Genomic DNA, 14,373 nt, shown 5'->3' with positions numbered 1-14,373 from the left:
CTGTTCACATTTTTTTTCTCCAATAAATGGATGTTTTCAGAGTCAATGAATAATTGCATTTAATAAATCGCAATTACAATTATTGACCCAAATAATCGAGATTATGATTTTTGCCATAATCGAGCAGCCCTAGAATGAGGGTTTGCTAGAGTTTGCTACGTAAAGTACAAAGTGAACCTTTGAAAGTAAATGAAGCAAAACTGCTGGACCTTTAGGCAGAATAAACTGAATACCCCCAGTAGAGCTAGACATAGAAATAAATTGGNGTGTGCCTTGGCAGACATCAATGAGGAAAAGTCAGTGCCAAACAATTAAAATGTAAACTTTAGACTTGAAGTGCAATAAAAGACTTTAGCATAACTGAAGGGAAAAGCTATATAAATACCTTATTGATAAAATAAAATATAAGCCAACAGAATCAAACAAGACAATAAATAAGGTGCAATACTGTCTGAATCCTGACTAGACAGCTTTAGAGCATGTCTTTCACATCAGTTTATTTTTTTTATATTTAAAAAAAAAAAGATTTCAATTTTTTTTTTTTATCACGATTGATACGATATCTCTGAAAAAGCATATCGTGGAGACCTAATATCGTCACGACGATATATATCGTCATATCGCCCACCCCTACCGCTAGTTCATTCCTCTCAGATTCTTCCATCAGTCCCAGTCATTGCATGTCAGTCAATAGAGCTTCAAAAAATGTGTCCAATTCAAAAAAAAAAAAAAAAAAAAAAAGTTTTTTTGTGAGTCAAGGCCAGAGCTAAATTATAGATTGTTTGATTGTGATTACAAGGTGAGAGAAAATAAATCCACATCCTCCTGCTAAACGTATTTTATTTACTTGTCCATGTTATACTACTTACTCGTATTACAACATTTGCATGTTGAACTACATGCTGGATATCGTCCCCAGCCTCAAGAAAATAGAATAAAATAAATGGATTACTCATTTTAAAAAATTGATACAAATGTATACATTAATAATGTTGTGTGCAAACATTTCAAATTTAAATAAAAAAGGAAAACAAGTTTACTTTTGAAATGATTTCTCACAAAAACTTCTAAATTATAGTAAATTATTAAAAAAGGTTTGGTCAATATATATTTTTCTGCCTAAAATTGTTGAAATTGAACGTAAACTATATCAAACACCACATCCATGGCAATTAACCAATTTTTGCCCGCTTGTCACTCGTCAAATATAGCAGGAATAATGAAGAGCAGCTGATTTGAAAACACAAACTCGAGAGGCGGCTGAGTTGACCGTAGTGCAGAATCGCTGTATAGATTAAATCTCCTAACAATGTTGTCCATTTTAGACATAGGCTTATTATATATTACAGCCCCTAATCAATTTTCTGGGCTCAATATGTTTCTTGACCGTTTTCAATTCAAACGGGATCGAAGGATAATCTTTCTCTCACCATTGACTTCAATACATCATTTTTTTCGAAATAAGGTCCCACGGAGGTCCACCGGAAGGCGAGGGACTTCGCCACTCTATAGAGAGGCAAAGTCACGCCCATCTACNTGTTGGCTTCTATTTTATTTTATCAATAAGGTATTTATATAGCTTTTCCCTTCAGTTACGTTAAAGTCTTTGATTGCACTTCAAGTCTAAAGTTTACATTTTAATTGTTTGGCACTGACTTTTCCTCATTGATGTTTTATCTTTTACTTAGTTATGTGTTACCCTCCTTTTCATGTTTATTGAAGTTCACTGCTAGTGCTACCTCAGAAAGTTCACAATTCAACATTTTGATATGGCTTCAAGGCAAAGTTTCTCAGTATAAAAATGAACTTTCTGAGGTAGCACTAGCAGTGAACTTCAATAAACATGAAAAGGAGGGTAAAACATAACTAAGTAAAACATCAATGAGGAAAAGTCAGTGCCAAACAATTAAAATGTAAACTTTAGACTTGAAGTGCAATCAAAGACTTTAACGTAACTTTTTTTTTATCACGATAGATACGATATCTCTGAAAAAGCATATCGTGGAGACCTAATATTGTCACGACGATATATATCGTCATATCGCCCACCCCTACACACAGTGCCGGGTGATGTGATTGGATTATGCATGAGTCATGTGTCTCGCTGATCAGTACTGACAGATCCTCTCGCCCCCATTCTCAGTCTGTGTCGAACATAATTCTTCAACACAACCACGTTTTCTAGTTGTGTTTGTGGAAAACATTTCATACGGTTCCCTTCTGAGCCCCGCCGAGCTGAGGGAGGTTAACAGAGCGGTGAGAAACATGCTCTGAATCTCTAACAACGAGGCGAAGGAATTTAGCTTTGTTATAATGTATCGACTCGCCGCCTAATCAGAGGCGCGTTCAGACTCGCTCAGCAACATCAGTGAGAAGAAACAACCAGGCTTCAGGAGAAACAAATATAAATCTGACCTCCATCACAAAATGACTGTTTATGTTGCTTGCATGAAAAAGGATAAGCACCATAGGAGCAGAAGACAGTGAGAATGGTTGATTGTGTACAGTGCAGCTTTATCAAAGATGTATCTGTTGGTAGAGGTTAACTGGAGCTCAAACTGAACAGGGGGAAAAGCAAAAGAAGATGATCCTGTGAAGTGATTGTGTTTTCATGTCTGATCCATCACTGTGCTGTGGGGGGAGATGGGAAGTGTGTGTGTTTGTGGGGATGCTAGGTAGGCTTCCTAAAGTCTTAAGTATTCAAGGCAAAAGATTGTAATTAGTATAAATGATTATGAAGCAGCCAGCAGTGTTTACAATCAGTCTCCATTAATTATTCTTCAGGTAGAGACGTGACCCAATTAGGGCTGCACAGAAGGCTGAACGGGCATTATGCACTAATACTCCTACACACACACACACACACACACACACACACACACACACACACACACACACACACACAACACAACCACACACACACACACACACACACACACACACACACACACACACACACACACACACACACACACACACACACACACACACACACACACACACACACACACACACACACACACACACACACACACACACACACACACACACACACACACACACACACACACCATTTGCAACTGTTTTATCTAATCAGAGGAATTGTTGGAATCTGCTACAGAGGCATAAAAAACATGTGTGAATGGAAGGCCTTGAAAATGGTTCACAGACTTAAAAAACAACCCCAAGAACATTTGTGTCTTTGTGTGTGGCTGCAGGTGTTGGGGTTTGAAAGCAATCATCACAGCATCTTTACCTCCCATCCTCCTCCATCTCTCACCTCACAGAAGGAGAAGGAGGAGGGGATGGGATCTAGAGAGGAGAGGATGATGGGATGAGAGGAATAAGAGGGGCAAATGAGGGGCTGTGTTGGTCACAAGACATGGAAAGAGAGAAGGATGCAGAATGTCTCTCAGCCTCCATCCACAGCTCGCAATCATCCCGGTGTCGGGTTTCGGCCCCGCAGTGCTGCACAACGGGCCCTCAACCATGGCAACGAAAGGCGAGAACCCAGGCTGAATTATTCAGCGATGCTGACGCCAGGGCCGATGGAAAAATATGCGGTGACCACGAGAGAGAGGGAAACACAAAGCCCCTGCTTTGGTTTTTCCTTGACAAGGTCACCCACTGTACTGACAGTTTAGCACCTGCAGCAGCGCCATCAACGGTCACACTTTTCAAACATGAATTCAAGGACTTCTCAAGGTCTGGATTTGTGAGAAATTGTTGACATTTATGTATTCGTATGTATTTTTGTAACCATGTACCTAAATAAAAACTACATTACATATAGAATAATGACATTTAAACCCTGTCCAAACCTCACATCCACTGAGTTGAAATATAAAAAGCTGCAATGTCCTTTGTTCCCCCCCCCAAAATAAATGGTACGATCCACCTACCATGTTGACAGCATCCTGATCGAAGGGGTTCCACTCCAGGTTCTCCGGGTAGCGCGCCAACACTTTGGACTTGAAGGTTCTCTTCAGAGGACTCTGCTCAAAGTTCTCACCTGGACAAGAGAAGATAGAGACAAAGACAATGATGTGGCAGAAACACAAAAGGTCAGCATTATATCTACCAGTAGGTATATCTAGATCACCAGCCTCCAATGTAAGACAATATTTAATATATTCATAGGAAGCTTTAAATATCTATTTGTCAAACTTTTCCATGTTAACTAGGGCTGCTCAATTAATCGTATTTTAAATCGCAATTACGATTATGGCTTGCAACGATTACGAAAACAACGTAATCAAAATAAAACGATTATATTTTTATTACTTTTTTTCAATTATTTTTTGGGTTTTTCAGTTGAATTATACTTAAAGTTCAGGGTAATCAACTGTTAAAAACATACTGTTCACATTTTTTTTCTCCAATAAATTGATGTTTTCAAAGTAAATGGACAATCGTTTTTTAATAATCGTGATATCAATAATTGACCCAAATAATGGAAATTATGATTTTTGCCATAATCGAGCAGCCTTAGTGTTAACCCAGTTTCTATGAATGTTGACATTGAGACTATTTGATGTGTAATGTTGCTGTTTATAATTGAATGTTTCTGGTGGGTTCAGAGAAAGGGGAGGATGAGCTCATGTTCAGTTTATGTCACTGACAGCCTCTGACTGCATGCCTGAGATTCCTCTCTGTCAGCAGCTGGACTGCTCTACAATCATATTTATTCCAAAAGTTTTGTTTCCTAATGCCAATACAACAGGACGTATAAACATAACATTTTATCTATGTCTACTTTTCTGAGCTTTCCAATCGCAATTATAGACATCAAACCAGGAATGTTATGTGTAACGGGTGTTAATGTTGCGCCTATATCTATAAGCACATATAATACATATATATATATTGATAACGACAGCAATCTTTATTGTTCCTTTCCACCTTGACAAAAGCATGGCACACCAATTCCGTTCATTTTTTTCTTACCTTTCACAATAAAGCATATCATAGTATTTTACATTTTTCTATGTGTTAAATACTCAACGTTCATATTTGGTTCTGTATTGCCTAGTCGTGTATATCGGAGCTTCCTAGTCTTAATTACCAGATATATATATATACACTGCATAGTATATAGAGAAAGACAGTTGCCCGAGTACAGAGAGACAAACTGTGTCTAATGCGAGAAAGCCAAACAGCTGTTCAGGACACAACAGCTGTTCACCAGAACTGCTTACATTATCTCATATCCATCATCAATGTATTCTAGTATGAATGGCTCTATCACAGTCCTTCTTTCCTTCAATGCTTTCAGTTTATACACCACAGTCGCACTTTTGGTCCTTTAGAGTGAGAATAGAAACGTAATGTGCCGATGGGCATATTTTAAAGTCCTCCTAAACCGCAGCATCAGCAAAATGCTTTATAAGGAAAATGGAAACACAAGGGGAAGCACAAACGTACAACTGGTGAGGGAATTGAGGTTTAAACAATGTTATTGTATCGTGGCAGTAAGTACATCCCTACTTCTGGAAAAAGGAGCAAAAAAAAGGTTAATTTCAATTATTTTGTATTGGATTTCCATTTTAATCATTTCTACCTTTCAATTTACAGCACTCACCTTTCTCATTTGGTATTTATTTTAGGGAAAATTGACATTTCTGGAGGTGTCCCATTATAATAATTTACAGAATTATCATAAGTGACGAGCATATCATGTTTTTATTTATTTATTATTGATCCCCCTTTGTGTAAGCTTCATGCAGATTTGGAAAAGTAGCGCAACGACAAAACGATTGATGTGATACATTGCGCGTTTAGATATGCTCAGGTTATAAACTACTGACTGAGGCTGCAAATTACTCTGAAATACAGTTTAGAAGTTTCAAAGTATTTCAACTCTTACCTAGTTACTGCTGACCTTTAAGACACGCAACCAATCATATCACAGCTACGCTAAGTGGGGCAAGCTAACAGGGGACGTAACCATAGAAAAATAAACTTAGCTAGTAGCCTACTGATCTCTGGCTAAATGCAAAGCTTTGTGCCCAACCTCACGGTGAGCAAATCGCATATCATGTGAATGCAGCATAACATTAACACATTCAATATGATTCATCGGGTATCCATGGCGGGAATGATCTTTTTCCGCTAGTCTCTCTGACCATCAACTATCGACCATTAATAAGCTAGGGAAAAGCAATTCTGATTCAATTCAACAATGTATTCCTCCCCAGTGGGACAATTAAAAAGATCATAAAGACTCTCGCTCAGGGGAACTGCAACAGAGTAAGAAATGAAACTTTTTTGCTGATGAAGTGCTGATGGGGCTCCGATACTGGGGTCAGATCTGCAGCTCTGTAATGACTCTCTGTGGGATAATAAATCTCACCGATAACCCACGCACCATTTCATTTCCTTTCAGTGACCAGCTCTCCGTCCCGATACAAGGTGGAGACAAATCTACATTGATTTTAGATAAGTGAATGGGCTCTGAGTCACAGGTCCAGTGTATGAACTGTAGATTGTTTGGGATTTTTTTTAGATTAAAATGAGGTCAGAAGGTTGCTGGAGACGATAAAGGAGGAGCGGTTAACAGATTGATTGGAGCGTTTATTTATTGATCATTGAAGCGTGACCAGATCAATATGGGTTTTGTGTCAGGAATTACAGGAAATTCTCAAATAGTAGTCAGTGTCTTGAGCTCACCTGAGCAGACCTATAATGGACAACGGATTACGTTTTTATACATTATTTGTTGTGTTTTTAAGTACATATGATTACATTCTAGAAATACTTAATATTCCTTTGATGTCTATATTAATTCAGCACTTTCCATTCAGTGTAATGCATCAGTTAAACTTCATATACTTAAGTTTCACATTTACCATGGATTATTCCACTTATTTTCTGTATTCATCTATTCATTGTTCTTTCTATAAAATGTTTGAAAAAAACAAAACATGCAAGTTATTTCCCCACGGCCACGTTTAAGAACAAATGCATGGGAGACAAATAAGAATAAATCCTGCTTAGGCATGAAGTATTTTCACTAAACTTCTCTGTCTGTACCCTTGAGGCCTTCATGTGTGGGGAAGGAAGAGAGAGGGTGAAAGGGTGAGAAGCAATTCCAGATGAATAATGAAAAGGGCGGTTGACATTTAAGAAAGCTCCAAGAACAAAACAAAAACAAATCATGCTTCAGAGTCTCGGGTGCCACGAACTGATTCCCTCATCCTATATACTCATCCTGCCGTACGTGAAGAATGAGATGACATTTACAACACCTGATCGGATAAGAATCTTTCCATGCATGTACAAAAAACAAATCAGTATTTGACTAGTTTGCTGTTTGTCCCAGGAGGTCTTAGTATTACTTAAGGCCCCTGGAGGTCTTAACCACGACAAACAGAAGGTGACAGGAAAAATATTGAGAGGCTTTCTTTGTTTAAAGCCCTCCATTCTCTACTTTGAGTGAATCCCCAAACTCCAGTATGCAAACAAGTGCATATACAAATAATAACATGAAGGCAGAACAACTGGACGCCTACTTTCCTCAGGGTTTAAATGAGGAGAGGGAAGAAGACAGGAGGGACTGATTTGGATAACAAGCTCAGAAAAAGTTGACCCAAATACTGTGCAATGAAGACAGGAAATGAAAAAGAGGATGACGTGAATTGAAGGGTGTAGTCCAGGTGGAAGTGGTAGAGTGATACACCACGATCTACATTCCATAGAGCTGATGTCAGCCTTACTCAAATATCAACTGCAGTGATTTCTCTTAAGGGAAAATAAACAAGATATTTATTCAAAGCCTTGATAGCAGTTTCACTTTTTCCACTTCTAAAAGTTTAAGACTGCTAAAAAAGATAAATAAAGTCAGGTTTAGAAGGTTGTATGTTAGGCACCATCATCTTTAGTAGAGCAAATAGTTAAATTAACACAAGCATTTCTGCATTTGATTTTTAAACTATGTGAAAACACTTGATCAAGTATATGTTCTCCTTGACTCCATGTCAAAAGCTGCTTGCTGTTTATTGTCGTTTCTTTTTATAGAGAGGCCAATCTTATATTGCTATATGGTTCCGGTACCGACATAATTCAATCCCCAGGCATTTGTTATTGGCCACATACCAAACACTATAAATATGTAATGGTGCACAATGTCCTGCTATTTGTTTTGGGTCGGCTACAAGAAACTAGTTAGCTACGTTAGCGTCTTAAGCATGGATGTCGAGTGGCTGCTCCAGTCCTAAAACCTCATTGGTCAAGGATAATCTGACTCTACGGGCCTTAACCAATCGCTGAATTGTAATTTTTTCAAGCAATAATGCCAGACCTTTAACAGTTTTAGAGTCGTTCCATCTCAGTTTTTCAGCTCTTACCGGACAGTGAGACTCACTCGCAGTGCTCTCAGTAGACCATGGCTCCCACATTCACTTCAACTAGGTATTTATAATTTAACCATGTCCGTATATTTATTCAAGCTGATTTTCCTCTAGTCTGGGTTGTTCATACCCTGCACAGTAACCATAGCAACCTCTCACCCCTTCTACTCTCGAACGTCGGTCACAAAGCAAACCTGCGGTCTTCACTTTTATAACCTGCTGAAAATGAATTTGTGTGTATAAACACATCTGGTTTACCCTCAGGCCTAACAACAAACACTGTTTTTGAAAAAGGGGGATTTAAGTCATTTCATTTTGAATATTTACCTTACAGTAAGAAGGCATTATGTATTAGCCATTGTCACTTTGAGAGTCTTTATTTACTTTTGAACTCACATTTAGAAATCGACTTATTACTAGCAACAGTAATTGGTGGCTGCAGTAGCTCAGTAACTAGAGAGGATACATTCAAGTTTTAAATGCGATTAAACACCAACATCCTAATCACTAGTTGAGGTCAAGAGGTGTGAAGCTTTAATGAGTTGCATATTACTAAACAGCATTAGTAACCAATGCCTTAGAAGTTGGGGCTGCTTAATGAGAATGGACACGGACAAGAATGGACTTAGTGACATCTGAGAGAAAAAGAGGTTTTGAAATGTGAAGAAGCTGATGAACAGAGTCTGTGTCTGAAGAGATTTGAATCTATACTGGGACAAGGCTGATGTCATATAGGTCACATGTCTTAGCACGGAGCAGCTGAGTGAGCGACAACACACAGGCATGCAGACAGTGTGAGGTGTAATGCTCTGTCATGGAGATGTGGAACAGTTGATGAGTTACCTGTGGCTGCAGCGTCTGGATCCCTGCCCTGGCGGTCTGCTTCGAGCCATTGGTACAAAGCTACGGACGAGCCACGTGCAGAAAAACATGGAGCAAAAAACAACAAAAAAAGAGCGCAATGTCAAAACAAATGCACACAGAAAAGCAGATTAATAAATGCATGACAATGAGTAGAGCATGAACATGACACATTCATGATAACACAACAGAGCATGGGATGGCATTTAAGACACAACACACATGGACTTAAGAGGAAGTATTAGCAGTCTAAAAGGCAAAAGCATATGTCACAAAATGCTGACACGTTATATACAAATTGGAGGTTATCATCAGCCTAGGGTTTTCTTCCCTTTTCTATAACTATTCCATTTTTAAGGACATAAAACATTTCAGAGGTGCAATGAAAAGGTAAAGGAGCTATGGGGAAAGTTTGAACTTGTCGTTAGTGGAAGAAAAACTCTTCGTTTGGTCTGGAGTTAAACCAAGCGACACCAAACATTTTTAGTAGCAGCAAACCACTGGGGTCATATTTAGATCGCAGTCAAATCTCCGATGGTTTCCAATAAAATAAAGACCAGAAACAGTTTTATATATGTAATGTAGATGTAACTGTATGGATGAGAGGAGGATGGGCATATGTACTTGCTCGTGTACTTGGAATAAATGATTATAAACCAATGCTATGCAGTCAAATATTGTTCATTTACAAAGATTTTAAATGATATAGATTTCCAAAAGTACAAAATATGGAGGAAATGCATTGAAAATGATACAGGCCAAAATTTTTTACATTTCATTGAATTTTCTAGCCACAAAAAAGAAACATTAGAATATATTAAATATTTAAAGAGGCCCTTTTTTTCCAGGAAAAGTGCAAAATACAGCCCCTTTAACAATGAAGCCAACATTTCCAATAATGCAGCTACACCGTATATTATGTGTCATAATGCGGAGATAACCTTGATTACATCATTGTGACATCGCCAGGATTATTTGCTCATACTTGACAAAGCTCCTCCAGAGTTCAAACTAATTATTAAACCGTTCTGAGGCGGTCATTATTAATGCCTGAAGCAACCTTACAACCATATTAAGTACAAACAGGCTTACGTTGTTTCCTGTAGACGTCTCGATTTACCAGAATACAGATGAACTAATCTATCTGTTGATGGAGGTTGTGTGTGAGCATGCAGACAGCAGGATAATCCCTGTGAGAGAATCTCTGCTCTTGTGATGGCCGCAGATTAGAGGCCTCAATCAGCTTTCTCCGCACAGAGTTGCCTAGGAAACGCGCTGGCCTTTACACTTTTTGTTAGTCAGCTTTATCCAAAGTGTTTATACGACAGCTTTGAAAAAAGGACATTTCAAGTTCATTGTCTTGACAACAAATGTCTATGCGGCTGGTGAATTCCTAAAATAGACTTGCACACTATGGCCATGTGTGTGTGTGTTTTGTTTTCTTTAACACACTTATACAACACAAAGACAGCACTCCATACTGCTTATCTTTATGACACACACACGCCTGCCTTTCAGTATTGTGTAAGTGCAGGACATTTATTTAGTCTGCTATCTCTGCAGTTCTCTCCCTACCAGCTCACTTACAGTCCGTACACAATGCTCATGTACTACTGGTTGTTTGTATGCCTTAAAGCATGGGCACACACAGACACACTCATGGATCGCACACAAGAACAATAAAGCAGTTCTGAGTGATTATATAGATCAGATTTAGCATTCGATCAATAAGTAGCTTATTATGTATTGGTGTGCATATTCTGCTGCTCAAAACACACCGGGATTAATGTGATTATTGACACCGCTAGAAGCACACCATTGATCAAACTGCATCTGATATTATTCCAGTTTAGTCCTGGTAGTACTGTGTGTACATGGGAGTACATAACTTGAATGTATCTACTAACAAGTGTTGTGTGTGTATCAAAGCCTGATATAGATTCATTCTTTGTGCCAAGGAGCTCTAAAAACTATCAACAACACATTCATGTAAGCCACATCTTGCACCGGGTGACCTGTTCCTTATTTACCATGAACACACACACACACTCTTATTTTGATTCAATCCCACATACAACGCCCTGCTGCCACAAATACTCACTAGAGCTCCAAATAGGGATGCATCCATCACAGAAAACATGTTTTAAACAAATAAACAATTTCCTCCTGTTTGTGTGGAAAAACTATGTTGGCCTGCTGTATAAAAGGAAATTACTCGGGCTTATGGATATGATCATGGCAGGTTCATCTGTTCCCCTCTAAACAAGTGCATTCAAATCAGTCGAGGCAGCATGAAGACTTGGAAGACTGCCAATTGCAACATGTGCCTCCTAACAGCCGTAAGGCTTTATTTTGCTTGGCTTGGCCACCATTCCCACTCTACAAATGAACCTGTAGCTGAGACAAGTCATCTACAAATGGCATTATACTACAGGGTGTATGGACAAACCACTTTGTGCCTTATTGAATGGTCTACGGCACAGAGGTTAAGATGAAAAGGCAAAAAAAGCACATAAGTGTTTTCAGGATCTTCTTCAGCCTCTTACTATACAGCAAACAATCACATCAGTGACTTAGTGTTGATCCCCAACAACACAGTCTCATGGGGCTGCTCTGTATTGATGTAGAAGATTGACTTTTTCAGCCAGACTATTATTAATTATAATACATTCATTCCCCTCAGTTCCCCGATCAATTTAACCTGAGGTCTTTTTCATCAGGATGCGTGTTTGTATTGTTTATGTGGTTTCAATCCTACCTGCACAAATTCAAACTTTGTACCTCCTACAAAATATTCATGACAATCTGAATTAATTCACACGGCACATAACTTAGCTACACCAGACCGGCTTTATATCAATAACATGAGACATGCAGCTATTAATAATTAAACCCATTGCCATGAGCGTTCAGGACCACTTTTTGGCTCGAGACACATCATCACTATACGACTACCATGTAGTGGGGAGTCACACCTCGCCACACACACACACACACACACACACACACACACACACACACACACACACACACACACACACACACTAAACCCAAGTCAGACAAAAACAGCTTGTTTTGTCTCTAAATTGGTAGAATCCTTTTTACTTCCTTTCCGTTTACTCCTTCCCTTTGCCCTCATCAAGGTGTCTGGTTGCCATGGGTTACACAAGGATGGAGAAAGCAGCTGCCAATCAACTTCAACATTGAGAGTGTGTTGAGAGTATAGGGGCCGATCGAGCCCCTGTGGACGGCCCTCAATGCTGCCTCCCAAATTGAATTGCAAAGCAGCTGCTGAGCAACAGTTCAGATCAATGAAGCGAACGTTTCATGTCTCCACCGGCCCCTCTCTCTCGGCTATTGTCCATAACGGTCTCCTAAAACCATTATCATTGCAAACCTCTTCTGACGCTGATTACAACGTTCATGAATACATTTGTCCAAAGTGCTTCACACAGTCATTATAAAAAAATGGCCTCAATGAACGGGTCACGGTGAGTTTCAAATACGGAGGACATAGTCCACGACGTTACTGAAATCAAAGGATCTATTTCTTGGATCGTTTGAATTTGGAACCAGAAGAAAGGACAGATACACTTTGGTGCCGTGTTGCCAACAGTTTGTAACCGTTTTGGGAATTGCTGTAATATTAGATTTTTTTAAATATTTATTTTCATTTATCGAATGTGAGATAATATCGATTCCCCTAATATTTAATGTTTTTGAGGTTTAGAATTGTTTTTAAGAATTTCTCATCACAGCTGATCCACAGAATATTTGAAACAGAAAATAATGATGATCCGATAAAACAAAGGTAAAAAAAATGTAAGCGTTTGGGTTTGCCTTTTGAGTGAGGCTGCTGCAGTTGATGCCTTTCATGCTAAACATTACCAGATTGCGGAGGAGAGATAATGTCAACCCCCCATGCTCTGTATTTCTGCTGACAATCAGACAACCAAAATAACGAGGTCATTTTTACCAATAGACACCAAGCCAACCAGCTCTGCAGGAGGAGTTGGTATTATGCCACAAACTGCATCATTAGAACCACAAATCACTTAATGCTCCTCTAATAACACGCAATAGGTCCCAGGAGGATACACATGCACTGCTATGTAAATGTACACACACACATACACACAATGAGAAGTGTGAGGCAGCATCTCATTAGACGGAACATGTAAAAAAAGAAACGTGTGTCTGACTGAAGATTGTCTTTGTTGCGTGACTTAAAGGCCCTTCAGTTTCAAATGACTGCGTATGTGTGTGTGTGAGTCCTTTAGAGGCAGACAGAACTGTCAGACAGAAAAGCAAACTGTGGGATTGCCTCTGGACGGCGAGTCGACTGTCAGTGTTTCACCTGCGGCACACAGACGGTGTGTATTCACAGCTTTGACAGCAGGTCTGTGGTCGCCATTATTCACGGTCCCCAGGGCTTTAATGTCTTGTGCTTGTACTTCAAAAGCCAGTGCACATTCTCGATGTCTGCTGAATATATTAAAATCACCCCTCTCAATGTGTGTACTCGTGTGTGAAAGCAACAATGCATTCTGGGTACAAAAACACCATAAAACTGGTGGACTTGCACGGAACGGCGAAAAAAAAGCTAGAGGGATTCCTGGCAAAGACAAAGAACACTAAAACATACATTTCCCATAATGCAATCTCATAGAATAGAATATATATTGTTTCTCTTTGTGGCATTTATTTGCCTCTTTCTAGTTGTTTTGCATATCTTTGTGTCCATTTCTTTTCAACCGGTAGTATTTTTTATTTTATTTTCTTATTTTTTTATATCTGTGTTAGGTCTCTTGGCTGTTTGGTTTCTCGTAGTAGTTGCTTAATGTATCTTGCGTCTTTCCATGATTTCCAGTAGGTCGCTCAGTAATCCATTAAATGATTAATACTAGATGACCAATTGAACGAATGGGAACATTATTACCTGAATGCAGTTGTATACTCCGAAAACCAGTGGAGTAACAGGAATCAGGGTTCGGATTTGTAAGACAAAAAGCCCACAAAATAAAAAATGATTCAAATCGTTGCTACGAATCAGCAGGAGCTGCTCTCACACTTGTCATCCATTTGGCTACCCCAACACATTCCACCACCAAGGGCTCCACCTGCTACAACTGATAACACACAACTACACACTGATAACACAACT

The 14,373-nt window shown here is 39.0% G+C and overlaps 1 pseudogene; it reads right to left on the bottom strand.

Annotated features, from left to right (window-relative positions):
- Positions 1-3,241: 3,241 nt before the first annotated feature.
- The window catches only part of LOC104967320 (olfactory receptor 51B5-like), a 16,317-nt pseudogene continuing 5,185 nt past the window's right edge, over positions 3,242-14,373 (bottom strand).

This window comes from Notothenia coriiceps, unplaced genomic scaffold (assembly GCF_000735185.1).
Source record: "Notothenia coriiceps isolate Sejong01 unplaced genomic scaffold, NC01 NC01_scaffold00037250, whole genome shotgun sequence".
NCBI classification, from domain to species: domain Eukaryota; kingdom Metazoa; phylum Chordata; class Actinopteri; order Perciformes; family Nototheniidae; genus Notothenia; species Notothenia coriiceps.
The sequence above is the reverse complement of the archived record's forward strand: the minus strand, read 5'-3'. Positions and strand labels throughout refer to the sequence as shown.